General features: G+C 33.3%; 1 long non-coding RNA gene across 1 annotated transcript; it reads left to right on the top strand.

The window, feature by feature from the left end:
- The first annotated feature begins 2430 nt into the window (after window positions 1–2430).
- Window positions 2431–6030, top strand: LOC143085209 (uncharacterized). The gene is made up of 3 exons (XR_012981269.1): window positions 2431–2570; window positions 4258–4536; window positions 5904–6030. It is a non-coding gene; the product is annotated as an uncharacterized LOC143085209 (long non-coding RNA).
- Window positions 6031–17720: the final 11690 nt, after the last annotated feature.

Here is a 17720-nt window from a genome sequence, read left to right as displayed (position 1 = left end):
GAAAAACGGACTTATTAATAATGTATAGAATAGCCAGGTTTGGTCATTGAATTCAAAAAGAATATCATAAAATATAAACTGAGTTGTATTAGATTGAGAGGAAACATATAACGATAAAACAGATATAGTTTCCATTAATTGACTCAAAAAAAAAATCGTTGCTATAACAGTCACGTGGTTTATGTTACAAGTTTGTATCTATTTATTTTCTCTGTCGATGCATTCTTGGCATTGTTTTCGCTAAAGAATGGCGTATAATTTTGAATGCTAAAAAATACGAAAATGAATAAAATAGGTGCTGAACTTTAAAATCTGTTAAAACATAATATCTTTATAGTAAATATTTTCCTTCAAATATCGCTTCAAAAGCAAATCATTGGAGCAATCTGTGATTGATCGTTATATTTCGTATCTTAAAAATAATACGCCCTTTGAAAATTATGCTTGTTCTTTAACTGTTAATCACAGTTTATGGCCAAACTCAGTAAAGATCCGTATAAATTACATTTTATTGATTAATTTAAAAACATTTACCGTTACCTTGATAATATTTTTGCTTTAAATAATAAAAATATTAGATACCATCCATGTTAAATCATTGTTTCTTTGAATTGACCTATTCTTAAAGGTTATTAATTTAACACCGTTACGGTAATACTATCATGAAATATTGTGTTTTACGATACTAGCCTTGATTTTTGGTTTGGAAAATTGATGTGGTGTGTTCTATACAGTTTTACCCCTAATGTTCTAAAGAAATAACATTTTGTATGCTACATATGTAGCAAGGTAAAACTGTCGACAAAAATGTCGTAACTTATCATTCTTATGTATATCAAACTGAAGTTTCCTGAGATTTGACTGATCGGTGAAGAAATTAAAAGTTTTGTAACTTATAACAGGTGTGTATGTAGTTTTACCTCGTATGTTCTAAAGAAATAGTAATAGGTGTGTTGTAACTCATAAAGCAAGATACATTTCGGTATTTCTTTTAGAAATTGATTGACCGATAAATACAGATAATAGAATTGCTACATGTACTTATTAATGATGTGTTCGTTATAGTTTTATATCTACTGCTCTGAAAAGTATTTGTTGGTACTTATATAGCAGACTGACATTTCCTAATGGTATTAAAAATGACCATCTGGTTTAGGAAATGAAAATATCTGCTATTGCTACCTTCATGTTGCAAGATTGTATTCTATTTAATTATACTTCTAATGTTGAAAAGACATAGTACAATTTTTCGAGCTCTCAAACATGTTTATTCCGCCACATTCTTTATGTGCCTGTCCCAAGTCAGGATCCTATATTTCAGTGGATGTCGTTGGTTCATGTCAGTCATATTTGTTTTCCGTCAATTGTATTGTTTTAAATAAGGCCGTTAGTTTTCTCGATTGAACTGTTTAACATTTTTCATGCCGGGGCCTTTTATAGCTGACTAAACAGAAAGGGCTTTTCTTATTGTTGAAGACCGTACGATGACCTTTAATTACTTATAAACAGGTTATTTGAATTTTCTCATTGAAAATCATACCACCTCTTGTCATGTTTATAATTTATATGTTGAAGCTAACATGCGAGTTATAACCAACCACTTCTATTATGTTTTAACAGACTTTAAATTTCAGCAACCTTTTATTCATTTTTGTTTTGTGTTAGCATTCAAAATTACACGCCACTCTCCAGCGAAAACACAACTAAGAATGCATTGACATAGAAAATATTTAGGTATGAAATTATAACATCAACCACGTGACTGTCATATCAACGTTGTTTTTTTATATCAAATACCCGAAACCCGACTTTTTTATTACATTATATTTCAGTCCGTTTTACCCTGCAAGATTGATTAAAGGAATTCTGCCTTTTATGATCCATATTATTTTGAGTTATCATTCTTTTACCGTTGTGATAAAGGTCATGTCCAGCAAGTCATAAGTTTGCACGCATCAGCGAGCCTTATTTTCAGTTTATGACACGGTCGTAATCGCCTGAGTAAAGACAAGACACAGCTTGAAAAGCTCTAAAACGTTGTTTTGATTTTGACAGTACATGGTATGAAAACCTCTTAATAGCCGCGGGTATAGACAGCAAACCTAAATCGACCGCCTGTATACACGTTTCGACAAAACACGCTCTAAATTGCACCGGATATCGACAGCAAACATAACGACATGCTCTTTATCGCAACAGGTGAAGCTGCACTTTGGGATATTTTCGTTTGTGTTTTTATGTAAATTTAGCTTTATTGCACTAGTAAAATCCAGACAAAGGAGTCACTGACATTTATCATCTTTTTATTCATATAATTTTATATAATTATGTTTCTTTCCCGAAAGGTTGGTATTACATAATATAAATGGTCTTAATGATTAGAGAACACGTTACCAGAATGTCATAATCAACATTACCAAAAAAATAATTATCAAGATATGTTAGTATAAAAACTGACCCAACTAAGTTAATTTCATAACGACAAAAGTACACCAAAGAAGCAGAAATGTTGATGCTGATTGTTATTCTTGTGTGTTGTGATCGTGCCTTATCATGCTGTTTAGATCCAGGTAGGTGTAATGTTTTGCTTACATTAATATTATTATTATTATTATTATTATTATTATTATTATTATTATTATTATTATTATTATTAATATAAGCTTTGTGTAGTTAGTTTGTCTTTTTTTCTTCTTCGAAAAATACTGTTACCTGCCTTTTTCCTTCTAACAGAGTTGAAGCAATCGACAAATATCGATACCATACATCTACGTTTCATAGTCAGATCTGCCAAGGTGTGCCGAATGGGAGTTGAATGTCCCCTTGGTATTTTCTTATCTAGCGATCCAAGAGAAGTTTATATCAACACGACGTGTCATCCGCACTGAAAGAATTCTATTATATTTATTGTCCAGAGAATTCACACCTACGAGAACAAAAACAACATAATAATGCAAAATCACCACACAATTATATATATATACAATAACCAGGATTTTTGTTTGTTTTTTGATATTGGAAAGTTCATTATTTTTATCCATTTTGTTCCTTTTTAACTGTTCAAAAGCCTGATACCATTGAACAACTTGTACAACTAGCAATATATTGTCTTATGAGTATCACTCAAACAGTTATTGCAAGACTTTTCGGACGTCAAATGACCCTTGTTATATTGTGAAAACACGATGCATTCAATTTGGCTCAAACTACAGTAAAACTGAATATGGTTTCTCATTTGAACATCTCCCAGATGACATGTGAATATAGTTTTATACGCCAGTCAAAATTGGGAACATTTTGGAGGATGCTAGATATAGAACAAAACAACAAATTAAGAAATCAATAGAGTAAAATAATATTTGTAAAATAATTTGAGAAAAAAATCACTGTATGATACGAGTAAAAGATGCTTCAAAAACAAAGGTTTCAGGAAAGTAGTACTAATATAACCTCAACAAAAACTGAACGCAATTACAGATATATATATATACAATAATGCTGTGTTTGTTTTTAATACTTACTTTGTGAACAAGAATATCAAGTGACCACGCTAGTGCAAGCTGCTGTTCGAGCTGATGAAATTAAATTGTCATTAATTTTTTTTCAGCAGTCATATGTCTTTAAACACCTATTTTTAAACATGGTATAGAATACGAAATACTATGAAGTAGTTGGAAAAACTGTTTTTATGTGTACACAATTGCGATAGTTGTTCAGTTGTGTGAATAAATATCTCGTGCTTTTCATGATAAATTGACGCGGGTTGACACGAAAACGTGACGTTGCTGCAATTTTACGTGGCGTTATTATGGAATATTTTCAAATATCACGTTCTACCTATGATCTAAAACAGTTAGGTTATAGGATGGAAAATGTACAAATTACCAATCAATATATTTTTCTGTGAATTAATGTACATTGAGTTATAATAGTTCGATATGAATTGTTGCGTCGGATGCGATTTGTCTAGATTAAACTTCACCAGGAACGCTCAAACGTTATATGTTTACATAATAACGTTCAGATGTGGTTCATGTGTAATATCTTTACGTTACATGGTTATATCTTTACTTAATTTGGTTATATCTTTAAAGTATAGGGATATATCATTATAACATATAGTTGCATCTTTACGTTATGTGATTGAAACTTTACGTTTTGTGGCTAATATGGCATTCTTTTTATTGATTTTACAATCTTTGTTAGACTGCATTTAATTACTAACAATACTGAGTTATTTCAAACGTTTCTATTTAGTTCCACCGACTCCAAGCAATTTACAGCTACTACTACGCAATCAAACCAGTATTGCGATCGGTTGGGATTCTCCAGATTTTGATATACCCGTTAAATTCAATATCTACTACGGGATAACTCCTTCAACAAATTACAAAAAAACAGTGACAGCGCCTGGTAAAATGTTCAAAGCTCATGGGCTGAAGGCTGGCACTGAATACAAGTTCCAGTTATCTGCCAGTTCTGCAGATGGAGAAAGCCAACTTGGTGATCCATTATTCATAAGCACTCTGAAAGACCGTAAGTATAAACATCATTTTCTTGTTTAAGAACATGCATTACCTTTTGTGTATCGTACTTAACACATGATACAGTCATAAAACATTGTTGAAACGTCTTTGAATGTGATACCTTTGTTCTTTTTTAAAACACATTTACAGTAAATTAAATGTGGACTAACACTAAGATAACTCTACTGTCTATGTTTTATACATTATAAATTCAGAACCTTTAGTAAGTAAGCAAAAGGGGGACTTGTCTGATGATTTTTCCTGTTTATTTAAGAAATTCTTCATTTCTTACATAATTTATGACAATTATATTGTCTTTCACACTAGTTTTGGTGACATTAACCTGAGACTTCAAAAATCAATCTTCTACTTATTACATGTATATGTAACCAGAAATCAAAGTAATGTACAGTAACACTATGACCAAATGAAAAAAAGTAAACAAAACTACACAGAAAACGATTGAACAAGAAAAAATCCATCATATAAAGGGGTTCAATTCAGGTATTTAGGAATTTTGAAACCAACATTTCTCTAAAATTAGTAGACATATATGCTTAGCTCTGAAATCCGCAAATAAGGTTTACATTAGAAATAAACGTCCTTTTTATATGATAAAATCGTAGATGAATATAAATAGTTTATATAGAGTATGATTGCCGTGATCACACCAGATGTTTCATGGATGATCTTAACCAGATAGCTCCGTGCCATATGTTTGGATAGGCAAAAAAATAAAACGCCTGCAGCTGGGATCATAAAAAACCAAGATGGTGTTAACAGAATAGACATAACTTAACGTCAACTTTACCTGGGGCATTCCATTGTGTTTGCTGTATAATTATATATACTATGAACAGAAAGTGTTCAAACAAAAGCTTGCATTTAAATTACAAGCCATTACATTTTGGCCTAAAAGAAAATGTTTGGAAGGGCCAACCCCACCTACTATATTGGAGAATAAAAATCAGAAGATCTAAATAGAAACGACATTCTATATAATGTTAACTCGATGACGGTATTGAATTCTATCATAACCTTCAGCGGGAGCGCCAAGACCAAATGGGTTTAAAGCAAAACTTACAATACTTACAACAGCATAAAACAAAAATGGTGTAAGCAGAAAAACAAGGGTAAACTTTTCATTGGTTTGCAAACTTAGATGAAAAATAAAATTATTGAAGAGGAATCTAGGAAAAGAAAGAAAAAAAAGCAATTGATGTGATTTTGGAAGCAGTGGCGACTACAAGCGAATAATTATGACCTTTCGGATTGATAGTCCACACCAACTTTTAGACCGAGGAAATTCAAATCTGGATTTTGTGATTCGAAATTTTATTTTATAGTGCCACATATTCTGTTTTTTTTTCATTTCAGAGAAAACAGAGTGAAGAGATGTGTTTTGAAAACCCTAGACGATGATAGTTAATTTCATTTTTTAGTTTGTTTAAGCAAGTCACACCAATTATATTTAAAGACATATTAAATAGTAATGTATACTGTATATTGTATTGTATATTTGCGTCTGTCCTAGTCAGGAGCCTCTGGCCTTTGTTAGTCTTGTATGTGTTTTAATTTTAGTTCATTTATTTGTTTTGAAGTTGCGTGTGACGTCCATTTTCACTGAACTAGTACACAATTTTATTTAGGCATATTGACATATTCCCCATTTCCATTCTCAATTTTATGTATTAGATACAGAATTCGAACAAAGGTAACAAAAAAACAGGACAGTAGAGTTTTTTCTTCACGTCAAAGTCAGGTCAATTCCGAGGCGATAGCAGAAAAACTTTACGGTTGGTTTCTAACTAGAAAGTAATACAATTTGCATTTAAGACGATTGCACAGACAAAAAGATTGAACACAAAAAAATTGCATACCGTTTCTGTATCACGATGTTTAATGATATTTTGTCTTTAATGAATTAGTATATTGTATTAACACTAGCGCTTCTCAATTCTCTAAAATGTAAATAATTGCTTATTCCTTTGATATATATATCCGTGAAGTAGGAGTAGATTGAAAAGTGAAGAAAAAAAGGGGGGGCTTTGTAAAGTGACAAGCCAAAAAAAAAAAATACATTAAACTTATATTTTCTATCATATTAGTCTAATATAATTGAGAATGGAAACGGGGAATGTGTCTAGAAATAGTCTACAAGTAAGTTAATGTCCTCATTCGTAGCCACTTTATATTTTGATAACAAAATAAATTGCCAAAAGGGGGTGGGGGTCTTACAATTTTGCACTTCATCTTTGCAAGTGTGTATTGCAATTATGGTCCCCTTTTCCGGCTCCTACGCCCCTGCGTTTATACAAACCCCTTTACACAAAAAAAAGCATACATACATACATACATACAAACAAACAAAGTCAAAGAAATATGATTTTCCTCCTCCATTCATTTTAAAAGTGTGGGGGGGGGGTTGCTCCCTACCACGGCTCATACTATGACGTCAATAGTTCAAGTGTCGCAGATTCTGAGGTCAAGTGTCGCAGGTTCCGAAATAGCGATAAGGTCTATACATTAGGGAATGGTCATCCTGAATATGAATGAACTCATGATTGTAAACATTTGGAGCTGGGAAAAAGGTTGGTTAAGGGTACACGGGGTCCTCATTTCCCAAATCCTGTTTTTCTAGTCACATAGTATTTTTTTCCAATTTCCCAAATTTTATCTTATTCTTTCCTCATCTAACTTTCTTTTTGCTCCCTACATCCCACATCCTAACTGTTTTGCCTCCTATAACCCACATCCCAAAAGCATGCCACCCCCTTTAAAGTGTATTGACAAAAATACAGAACTCCATGGTGAACCAAAAAGGGGGTAGTCTTTTATCCTGATAAAAATAAACGCTAAACTATATATAGATATTAACCAACAGGATGACGAGAAAACAACCGTCATATTCCGGATTTAGTACAGGCGTAAACAAATGTTGGTGAAACTTAGTTTAATAGCTAGCTATCGTTAAGGTACCCAATTTTCACCTATTTCACTTTTTTTGTGTAACAGGCAAAAGTGTTCTAAGACTTTCTGTATTCATTGAGTAGTTGTATCCATATTTACATAATGTGCTGATACCTAAAATTGCACCCATTTTGACCGTTTTTCCACCTTCGTTTATTTGTGAAACAGACAATACTTTACATACTGTTGTTTATTTTGAAAATTTATCTTTATTTACCATACAGATAATTTTAATTTTAAATCGGTACAGAATCTTAAAAAAAAATGGTTTGGTCCGACCTCCCAATATTCTGCACTGAGGAATACCTAAACTGCCAGGCTAGTACAGGATTGGGGAAATGTTCGCCAAGTCGCCAACATTCTAAATAGGACCACTGTTCGCCAAGTTCGCCAACTTCGGAAACATTCTGAATAGGACCCCCTGAAGGCTAAGTTCGCTAACTTTGGAAACATTTATCAATACGACCCCTGTTCGCCAACTTCGCCAACTTCGAAAACATTCTGAATAGGACCCCTGTTCGCCAAGTTGCCAACTTCAGAAACATTCAAACAAGTATCCCTGTTCGCCAACTTCGATAACATCGGAAACATTCAAACAAGTACTTCTGTTCTCCAACTTCGCCAACATTCAAACAAGTAACCCTGTTCGCCAAGTTCGCCAGCTTCAGAAACTTTTAACAAGTATCCCTGTACTTCAAGTCCGAAAACATTCAAACAAGTACCCCTTTTCGTCAACTTTGCCAACTTCGGAAAAATTTTAACAACTACCCCAGTTCGCAAATTTTCGGAAACATTCAAACAAGTACCCCTGTTCGCCAAGTTTGCCAACTTCGGAAACATTCTAAGAATTATCCCAGTTCGCCAACATTCAAACAAGAAATTCTGTTTGACCAGGTTGGCAACATCGAAAACATTCAAAAATAAGTTCTCCTGTTCGACAAGTTTGCCAACATTTTAACACCAACTAATAAAAGGTTCAAAATAGGATCCCTGTTCCAAAATTTTGCTATCTGTCAAATGTTTAAACATGAACCAATTGCCTTATCTCTTTCCCATCTTTCATATTTCATAACCTTTCTTAAAACTGGTTGCCTGTTTGTCGAATTCAGCTTCTTCAGTCTCATTAAAAATTCCCATGTTGACCATATTTTAAATAAAGTTCTAGTTTTCGCAAATACAGTATTTAAGGATTTGTCAATATAAATTGTTAATAGTAGCATGAGTAAAACATGTAATTTTCATGGGTTACATAAAACAGCTGTAATAACTTTTCTGTGCATTGTATATTGTTACATTGAAAACTCACACAAATGTAAATCTGTGTTTGCCAAATTGAGTGAAGACGTCGTGTCTCCTTACAATTCTAATGTGTGTTAACCTCTAATACATAACATACAAATCATTATAGAAACTAATGAAAATAAGAATTAATAAAAAGACAAACTGAGAGTTACTTGCCGTTCTTCTATGGAATAGGAAATTCATACAAATCTAATACCATCTCCAAAAGAAAACCTAATTCAGTTGATCAATTGCAACTTGTCAAGAAACTAAATAATGCTACACTTCGATAATTAAATAGCCCACCAATAGTTTCCAAAAAGGAAAACAAATATCTTTAAAAAAAACCAAAACTGAACAGCCTACAAACAGCAATATCACATTACCATTATAAGATATAACAAGTGCTTTTAAAATTACGGGAATATAAAACTTGAAGTAATTTCATATCTTAAACTGTCAAATGAACAGGTTCTTATAATTTATCCACAAAAAACACTATCAATTATTGTCACTGTTGACTTTTTTTAGTAATGGTTATGTAAAACAATCCAAATCCAAAACTATGAAGTCTGAACTGAAGTGTAAATTTAAATAAAATATCACATGTAACTAAAAGCTTTGGTATAGTTCCTAAGTTTTGATTTTTCTACCCTATATACCACTTTGCCTCATAATCTGATTAAGAAAAAAATCACACACCTAATTAAATGGTAATTTAAAAGTCAGAATGCGAATATATAACAAACTCTTTAAGGTCATTTTTAAGTAATAGCACAAAAAAAAAAGAACTATGCCAAATTGGACCTGATCGGGATTCAAATGGAAACTGACTATGCACCATTTATTGCAGACCTGTTTCTTTATTGTTACGAGTTACAATTTATGACTTTAAAAAAAGACCCATCAGGACAACATCTGATACAAAAAATTTAATAACACTTTTAGATATTTGGATGATATATTGGCTCTCAATGATGACCACTTTAGTATGTACACGTAAGAGATGTATCTTGCTGAACTGACTTTAAATAAAGCTAATACTAACAATGAATACTGAAAGATTATTACACCAGGTTTTTCGATATCACAAAGTCATAACATTTACTAAATTTTATCTTCGGTTCAACAATGTACAAGGACATCATTCGTAAATATAAATCAACTTGCAAACATCTAATACATTCATGCATTTCACTATCTTTTAAGGTAATATTTTATACAATGCACAAACATTTCGGCATTCACCTCAAAAGCTATCCAAACCTTTAAACATACTTATTCAGAAGGGATATAGCTACGATACTATTATCAGGTCATTAAAGATTACATATTTTGGAATTAATATTGATTCACTCATAGGGACTTGACATCGGCAATAAACACATTTATTCTTAAATCAGTTGTTGGCATGATATGTGTTATGTTTTTCTCATATATTTTATGATGGTATGATACTAAATCCCTAACGGGAGGAATTGTGCTTGATTTTCATATGATGAAGACATAATCTTTCAATCAATTTGAGGTCTGGAGCTGGCATGTTAGTAACTGCTAGTAATCCTTTGTGGATTGATGTATCATTGTCATTTTGCTGTGTGTTTGTTTATTCTATATTGGCTACAGGTATAGGGGAAGGGTTAAAATCTCACAAAACATGTTTAACCCCGCTGCATTATTGCGCCTGTACCAAGTCAGGAGCATCTGGCCGTTGTAAGTCTTACATGTTTTTTTTAATTTTCGTTCATTTATATGTTTTGGAGTTTAGTGTAACGTCCATTTTCACTGATGAACTAGTACACATTCTAGGTTAGGGACTACATGAAGACCGCCTCCGGGTGCGGGAGGTCTGCTTCTGACCAGACCTGTGGACAAGTCTGCTATTGACCAGACCTGATGACCGGTCTGCTTATGACAGATTATCGTGTTTAAGAGTTTTCATATCAGACTTGAGCTTTAATTAAAATATGTTAACAACATCCGAATTGTTTTCCCTAGATAGCAAATTTCTTTACTCGCTAGACTCTACTAGATATTATACATATAAACAAAATTCCTTTTTTTATTTGATATATTCTTATATACATAAAACAATGCGTTTTTATCCATGATGGACCAGACCTGACTGGTGCATTGACAAAAATAATTAACAACATCTGTATATCATGCGCTATCCTAGATTACATCAAGATTGGAATTATTTCACCAATTTTCAAAACGAAAGGTTTGCCAACTGATCCGCAAAAAACTACAGAGGAATTATAGTTCTTCCTGTTATTGGTAAAATTCTAGAGATACTTCTTAAGGAACATCTGTGGCAAATGATAGCTGCCATCCAAAACCAATTTCAGAGAGGATTCACGTCTAAAAAATCACCGTTATTTTGCGCTCTTCTACTTAATGAAGTGATTATCGATACAGTATACAGAAAACACCTTTATATGTAGCACTGCTTGATGCAAAATCTGCTTTTGACGTTGTAAACAATAGTAGTTTATATAGGAAGTTATATCTAGCAGGAATTTCCGGTTCATTATGGCTACTTTTACTTTTCGATATTAAGCAGGGAGTTAGGCAGGGAGGAATACTAAGCACAGAATAATATTAACTTTATATTAATGATGTTCTTAACCAATTCAAGTAAAGGACAGTGCACTGAGATCCTATATTGAACACATTCACTGTCCTATACCAACCTGTGCAGATGATGTCACTCTGGTAGTGAATGACCCTACCAATATGCAAACCCTTTTGTCAACTGTGGAGAATTACAGTCAACAGAAGTATTCATTACAGCTTGTGTAAAATTATTAAAACTGGGAAACCAAAAATAGAGGATAACTTCAATTTCATATTTAATGATATACCCATTCAAAATGTTGAAACAGCTGTACATTTAGGAATTACTTATAGTAGTAACCCGCGGCAAATATTCCAATCCATGTCCAGGAAAACATCAACAAAGCAAGTAGAACAATGTACAGCTTGATGGTAACAGGCATGCATGGCAAGAATGGTCTTAATCCCGTAGCATGCCTGCAATTATTCCGTTTACGTGTTACCAGTACTCATTTATGGCCTAAAATACTCTTACCAAATTCTACTCAAATGGAACCAATTGAAGTCTTCTATCGGAAAAGTATCAAACAAATGTTATCTATCCCCAATAATACAACAGACATGGCCGTATATATACTGTCGGTTACCATTCCAGTAATCAGTAAAAAGCATAAACTAGCTTTAGGAACCTTTTCAAACATTTCAAGACAGGAGAACTCTATAGAGAGACAAGTTGCAGAAAGACAAATTCTTATCTCAACTGCTGTAAAGGACAGTTGGTTCAATAAAATTAGATCTTTATTAATTAAATACAGCTTACCATCATTTTTTTTTTACATTTTAGATGAACCACCCTCGACATTAAAATGGAAGAACCTTATCAGGAAAGCGATTGACAACTACTGGGTTGATCATGTGGTGACCATGTCTGTCTACTACAAGAGTATTTCATATATTTCTACAGCTAATTATAAAACTGGTCATCTTCAGTATCCAGACTTCTGCAAACGACATCCAAACTACGAATCCTTACTGGTACATATATTCTCCAGTGTAACAGGGCAGCCTTTAACCAGATATCAACCCAACATGTCTTTTGTCATGTTTTTTCTAGGGTTATCCGTACTTGCCAATACTAAGTCAGAAAATTATCGTTATTACCCATTTGGTTTTTTCTTTTCCATTTCATGATTTAAATTTAAAAAGTAAAATCACAAAAAATACTGAACTCCGAAGAAAATTCAAAACGGAAAGTCCCTCATCAAATGAATTTAATGTTCACTGTACTCTGACTTTCGAAAACTGTTCTTTATCGATATAGTTTGTTTTACTATATATAGAAAGAATAACTTAAAATCATGTCATTATAAAGTGGCAAATAAGTGAAAAGTCAAAATACTCAAAAATATTTTGCAGGACAATGAAACACAAAGAATACTAACTCCATAAGACAAACAATCACGCACAACAAGCAAAACACCACAACAATCTCATTTTTTTTTTGTTAAATCATCCTGAATCCGTTATAGTGAGCGCATTGAACATGGAGAGCTTTAAATCTGCTCACTATCACAGTCAAATAAATAGACGGGACTCTTGCAGGTGAATGTTAATTTCACACAATAGGATATTGAACATTTCAAGTTTTACAATGAAACATTACAATGGTTGAATATCTTGAATGTTGACTGAATTATTTATCAAATTATATAGTTACGTACTGAAGTAAAAATGGAACTTATGATACAGTAGGAACATAATCAAGATACTGTGATGTAAGCTCCCTTTGTTACAAAGAAGTACGTCTAGTTAAACCCCTTTTTGACCCCAACATATAGCAGTTTTACAAAAATTTTAAAAACGTTAACTTTTAGCTATTTATTGGAAAGTAGAATACTTCTGTTACATAAATATGAGTTTCCGTCTAAAATGGAAGTGGCCGCATTCGTGTTTTCATATTTAAGATTGACATTGAGCGTCGTCTAAATGAGTAAATCAGTGCAAATCTTTCACATAAACTAATTGGATCGACTGAAGTAGACACTAAAGTGTCTAAAAAGTCATCAGATGAACCTGAAATTAGAGGCCAAAATCGGCTCTTACCGGACTTACTCCTTTATCTCAAATGTATACATGACAGTAGTTTTCCATTTGTTTGATGTGTTTAAGCTTTTGATTTTGCAATCTGATTAAGGACTTTCCGTTTTGAATTTTCCGCGGAGTTCGGAAGATTTGTGATTAAACGTTTTGTTATATATTTCAATAATTTAAAACATTTTGTTTCATCTTTATGAAGGAAAAAGAATGATCAGTGATATCATATAACGTGCTATTTCAATGTAATGTATATGAAGTTTGTATAGTGTGAACAAGCAAGAGCATAATACCCCAGTCCCATTAGGCCACGATCGCACTACGATCTGTGAAACAAATGCAAATTTTGATGTTGATCGCAGTAAGGTCTTCAAGATCGTGATGAGCGTGGCAAACTTGGAACATGTTCAAAACAATCGTGGTGCGGTCGTGGCGAAATCAGGTCGTAGTAGAAGCGTAGTGAGAGCGCACTAAGATCGTAGTAAGATCGCAAAAGTTGCTGTACCATCGTCGTGAGAGCGTAGCGAAAGCGTGATTGTATTCGGAGAAACTGCGCTACGATCTCATTGCGACGTTATTACGACCTCACTACGACCATCACATTCTCATCGCGACCAAACTACGCTTCCACTACGAATATGCCACGCTGTTCATGACCATAGTACGATTCTAGCACGCCCTTGCCGTCCTCATCACGCTCTTCTTACGACTTGACTACGTTTATACTACGACCATTATTCTCATTGTCATTTTCCCATAAAATATATTAATTCTCTACAGGTTTTGTTTGTCTGTATTTGATTGGGACTTCTTGTCCACTTTCTCTAACGGCTCAACCATGCTTCTTGTTTTCATATAGATTAGACCGTTGGTTTTCCCGTTTGAATGGTTTTACACTTGTAATTTTTTGGGCCTTTTATATCTTGCTGTTCGATGTAAGCCAAAGCTCCGTGTTGAAGGCCGTATCTTGGCCTATAATTGTTACTTTTAAAAATTGTTACTTGGATTGAGAGTTGTCTCATTGGAACTCATACCACATCTTCCTATAGCTATTGACACATCTGTTTCATATCTGCTATCGTTCACTAAAATATCGTCATTTCAGCTTTATGGACCAGCAATAGGTTATAATTTAGGTAGATTGGTCGGTCCGACATCTCTACTTGATCAAGATTCGTTACTATCAGAGCCCAATCTGCCTCTACATCAACCCTTACACCACGCCCAACTGTTCTAGTGATTTTGGTGGCATGCCTGTATTTTGTTTTCTCGAGAAATCTACGTATTAATCAGAAATAGAACTGAAGGAATGATACTGTATTGATATGGAACACGATGTTGACGTTATTGCTGAGAGTGTAGTAAGATCGCGGTTTGGACGTAGTGTAATCATGGTAAGAACGTGCTATAATTGCAGAAGCGTGGTAAGATCGTGTTGCAATCGGATAACCCGTGGTATGGTCGTAGTGAGAACGTGAAAAGAGTAGAAAGGTCTTGATAAGCGTAGTAAGGTCGCAGAATAAGCGCGATGAGAACGTGTTATAATCGTAGCGGGATCGTTGTAGAAGCGTAATAAGGACGTAGTAGCATAGTGAAAGCAACGAAAATTTACATTTTCATGCCGCTCATACCGCGACCTCACAACGATCTGAATTTAATTTAGATCGCGGTGAGCGTGGTGCGATCGTGGTCTAGTGGGACTGGGGCTTAACGTACAATGTATCAACTGAGCTATGAAAACACCATAAGATGTGGTAGAGAGTATGTTACTGCTGATAAATTGGAAGTGGTTAATTTGGAAGTTAATATCGTCCCGTTTGCAATAGATGTTATTGTGAAGTCGTACATCGACAACACGACATCGTATAATCGGTTATATAAAAGACCCCGATGAATAACAATTTGAAAGAGAAAACTAACGACCTAAGTTTTAACAAAGCATTTTAAATTCATATTTCATAATTTTAATGAGCCGAAGTTTCAATCGCTGTGCGTATATGTAAATTCAAATTTCAAACGTTTAACATGCTCCGACTATGATCGTTGGAGATATGTACTTTCTATAACTTGATCCTGTTTAAAAGTTTCTTTATCAGTAATAATGTTTAACGTTTCTTGTTCTGATAAAGCACTGTAATTGTCACGTAGTGAAGGATCAAGTAATAATGATAAATCGAAGATTTCTGTGTTTTCTAACATGTTTGTCTGACTCCTGACATCCAATCGAATCTTTAAAAGTATGAATGTTGCCATTTTGAACCGAGTTTAGAACATCAGTTAGTGTTCTTCTGGTAGAAACAGAAGTTTACTGTGTCGATATCCGTCTTAGCTTTCTGAAATTATAAAAAAATAATTGCAGTAACAATATTTAACCTTTTTATAAAATGAAGCATTGCCAATATCTTATTCTTTTAGAACTATAAAAGAATCCATCAAAATGTTTTTCATAAACTAATGTAGGTGTTTGAAACAAATATCTTTTTTATGCTTTACAAATAGGAAATATTGGGTCCGTGAGTTATTTCTGTAAACGACACAATTTGTCTCCTTTATTAATAATTGTGTTGGTAAATTCCCTTCAGATATTGGTCATGGGAACAATTCTTGACAACATCTTATGCATGAATGTAATTGGTTGAACCGGAATGTTGCATCCAGTTAAGTAGTTTTTAGTGTCAAGAGTTTAGACGCAATATGATCATGATGTATCTTTAGGGTTTTAAAGAAACTCTTTAAAAGTTTACAGAATTAACATAATGTGTATATATTTATCAATATAAATAGCAGCCGTGTTACTCAGGTTTCGTGCATTTTCTGCATAGCATAAAAGAAATCAAAGACGATCCGCAACAATACTATCCTTAATGAAAGGATTATATTTGCAATGTAGTCATGTTAAAATTAACATTCAGTTGGCAAATCATTATTTAAAAGTAAGCTGCAGTATGAACAATAGTTGGGGAAATAAATTGTTGAAGCCTTTGTACTTCCCTACAATCCTTTACATATAAAAGGTAATAGTTTGTCGGTTTTTGTATTTTGTATTTTGATATTCTCAATAAATTAGATCCTTATTCAAACGTCTGTAATTTAATCAGGATCTTTCATGTTCTTTATCAATCTGTACTTGATTTGAATGACATCAATATTAATACATGACATAATAACTACTCTCTTTTGATTTTATTATAAGTGTTGACAGAAGATTTACAACTTATTCAAACCAGTCACTCTTCGGTATATATGGTAGTATGCTGTTTGTTTAAATGTTCCGTGGCACATATTTTATGCATATAAAACCCGTTTAATCAACCATTTTCTACATGAGATCGTACCTGTACCACGTCAGGAATATGACAGTTAGTATAAATTCGTGTGATGTGTTTCAGCTTTTGATTTTGTGATTTGATTACAGACTTTCCGTTTTGGGTTTTCCTCGGGGTTTGGTATTTTTGTTATTTCACTTTTCAGAACGAGAGCAAATTAAGCAATTAATCAATCAGATAGGTACTGCATAGTCGGTCAATCGGACTGAAGTTGTAAATGTGGTCTATTTAAACAAAAAAGGGTACGTTTGTTAAAACTAATTATGAAACATGTAGATTAATTCAATAATGGTATATCACTGTTTGATAGTAATAAATCGATTTTACTGAAAGCAATCCAGGTCTTTTAAAATAAGGGAAAAGTGAACACTACATAAACACACGTCAACATACATAGAAAGTACTATTTTATAACAACTACCATATAACTGACTAAGAAGACAACATCTAAAGAACATAAATTAGTGGATTGACCCTTGTTTTATGGCTGGACAGACATATGGCAATGATAAAAATATCGCTATAATGACACATTAAGTGACAGGAATACAATACAAATGAATGCAAGAACAGTCAGGACAGTGAAACATATTGATTTTGTTACAACACCTACATGTAGGTAGGCTAATAGTTGTTACTTTCAAAAGGAACATACAGTTGTTAGAAGTAAAAAAACAAAAATACCGCACTACGAGGAAAATTCAAAACGTAAACTTCTTAATCAAACAGCAAAATAAACTCAACAAACGAATGGATAAGTGTAAGTATATAAAAGAAGGTTTGTATGATTTATGAGTCTGAACACAAATAATAAACACGAGTTAGATCTATTTTGATAAGATTGAATATAATTTATTAACATTCTGTACACACGAAGTTCGATTCGTGTACACAATACTCATCAGTAATGGGAAAGGGGGGGGGGGGGGGTCCTTGAAGAATGAGCTGCACTATGAATTAAAGG

This window comes from Mytilus galloprovincialis, chromosome 8 (genome assembly GCF_965363235.1).
Source record: "Mytilus galloprovincialis chromosome 8, xbMytGall1.hap1.1, whole genome shotgun sequence".
NCBI lineage: Eukaryota > Metazoa > Mollusca > Bivalvia > Mytilida > Mytilidae > Mytilus > Mytilus galloprovincialis.
The sequence above is the reverse complement of the archived record's forward strand: the minus strand, read 5'-3'. Positions and strand labels throughout refer to the sequence as shown.